Genomic DNA, 2,632 nt, shown 5'->3' on the forward strand with positions numbered 1-2,632 from the left:
AACCTTTTCTACAATGTGACCCCGATAAGTGCCTGTTTCTCAGACCCACGAGTAGTGCTTCAGCATCTGTAGCTGCTGTGTGAACACTATCAACACCTATGAATTTGTTCTTGTTATGTCCCACAGGGATCTGACCTCCAAGGAACTGTCATGTTCCCAATTTATTCAGTTCTTCTTGCAGCTCTGCAAATCCTAAAGGATCATGCAGCTTGTGCTTGTCATGCTCATGACAACAGCAGAGAGTTGAGAGCTTCATGTTTCTGTCAGAGATGACAGACAGTGAGGAGAGCCTTGTGTGTTTGTAGGATTTTGGGAGGAAAAAGCATGAAAATTATAGCACACAAAATAAATTATGGGCTAAGGACAGTTGCAAACTGTGAAGCTGACCCCAATATCCCCTCTGTAATTTGTTTTGGCCCCACCATGCATTGCCAAAATTTCCCCAAAATTAGTATGCTGCAGGGTGGCAAGTTGCACAGTAGACTGCCTACCTGTAGTGCAGGTTGAGGCTGGGAGCCAGTTGAGGAGAGGACTTGAGGCAGACAATCAGAGCCTAGAAGGGCTGTATAAGAGAGATGGCTGGACAGGAGGAGCTCACCTCTCACTCCTGTTCTGGAGGAAGAGAGACCTAGCTACCTACTAGCAGGGTACATTGGACAGAGCAGTGCTGGAGAAGGTTGGGTGAGCCAGGGGAGCTCAGGCCTCAATAGACCCCAAGCTGAGGCCCCGCAAGAGGGGCCCAGGGAGGTACTAGGGCTGCAGTGAAGCAGCCAGGGCAGGAAAAGGCAGCATGTCCAACCCCCACCCCCACTCCCACCCCCACCTATGATGAAGTGACCAGTTCAGTCTTTACTTTTCCCTGAGGGAAGGGGATAGATGATGAACAGCAGTGGGTCACTGAGGCAAGTGGTGGCATAGGAGTAATATGTTTCCCAGAAGGAGAGAACCTCAAAGCGTGGGTGCTACCATGGGGTAGAACCCTAAAGGAAGGGCACTATAGTCTGGGAGGGACACAGGTCCTGATGACTGGTGGAGACTGCACAATAAGACAATAACGTAATAGCAGGTGAGACACTGCCAGAAGAGGATGCTCTGAGGCTGGACTGAGCTAATTCCTGGAGTGACCAACAGGAGGCATCACAGTGGTGAGTCACAACCCGTTACATTCTTACATGTGTGCTTATCTAAGAGTAGCCCATTGAGGTTAATGGGACAACTCAAGTGCTAACTCAGAGTTAAGCATATGCATAAATCTATGCAGGACTGGGATCAAAGATTAGCATTTTGGGCCTTGTGAAGGGAGCAACTTTCAAGAGTGGATGTGAATGCAGAGAAGGGAAGTGTATGGTAATTTAATGTGTTCCTATTCTTGGGCTAATACTTTATTTATGCCTGCTCCATTGCATGGAATTTCCTCCGTATCCTACAAAAACAAAGGAAAAACTATGTAGCACTTGAAGACTAACAAGATGGTTTAATAGGTGATGAGCTTTCGTGGGCCAGACCCACTTCCACAGATCATATTCTGGAAGAGAATTGGCATGACCATTCTCTTCCAGAATATGATCTGAGGAAGTGGGTCTGGCCCACAAAAGCTCATCACCTATTAAACCATCTTTTTAGTCTTCAAGTGCTACATAGTTTTTCCTTTTGTTTTTGCAAGATCAGACTAACACAGCTACCTCTCTATTACTATTCCGTATTCTAGTCATTAAGCAGGCACTCAATTCTGGAAGAGCACAAAAGTGGCAAAGTATACGAGGAAGAAAAATGTAAGGAACTGTAGTTCGATGTAGGCTTTATAGAGAACAAAAGAATGGAGAAGTGGAGTGAAAACAGACTCTGTACTTTAAAATGGTTACAGTAAAGAGCCCTTTTGCAACTCTGATTCACACATGGTTTGCTGTCTCTCAAGTGTCAACCAGGAAATATTTATTATTGTATTACAATAGGCTCTAGAGCAGGGGTGGGCAAAAGGGCCTTCACGGGCCAGATCCAGCCTGACAAGCGAGTTGATCCAGCCCGCGTAGGTCCTGCTGCTCTCTCTGCTCCTAGGCCAATCAGGTCTTGGGGGTCAGAGGAGTGTGTGAAGTCTCCTCCCACCCTACAAGGGGCTCAGCACTTAGGGTATGTCTAGACTACATGGCTCCATCGACGGAGCCATGTAGATTAGGTTTCTAGACATAGGGAAATGAAGCATCAATTTAAATAATCGCCGCTTCATTTACATCAAAATGGCTGCCGCACTGTGCTGATCAGCTGTTTGGCAGCACAGCACGGTAGTCTGGATGCTCCACGGTCGACAAGAGAAGCCCTTGTCCACCGCCCTGGTAAACCTCATTCCACGAGGCATAACAGGGCGGTTGACAAGGGCTTCCCTCGTCGACCGTGGAGCGTCCAGACTACCGCGCTGTGCTGCCAAAGAGCTGATCGGCACAGCGCGGCAGCTATTTTGATGTAAATGAAGCGGCGATTATTTAAATCGCCTCTTCATTTCCCTATGTCTAGAAACCTAATCAACATGGCTCCGTCAATGGACATACCCCCTATGTTAACCGCCAGCTGCAGGGAGCGAAAGACTTCACATACTCCTCCTCCCCAGACCCTGATTGACCTGGGGAGAGCAGAGGGG

The sequence above is a fragment of the Pelodiscus sinensis genome, chromosome 1 (assembly GCF_049634645.1).
Source record: "Pelodiscus sinensis isolate JC-2024 chromosome 1, ASM4963464v1, whole genome shotgun sequence".
Taxonomy (NCBI): Eukaryota; Metazoa; Chordata; order Testudines; family Trionychidae; genus Pelodiscus; species Pelodiscus sinensis.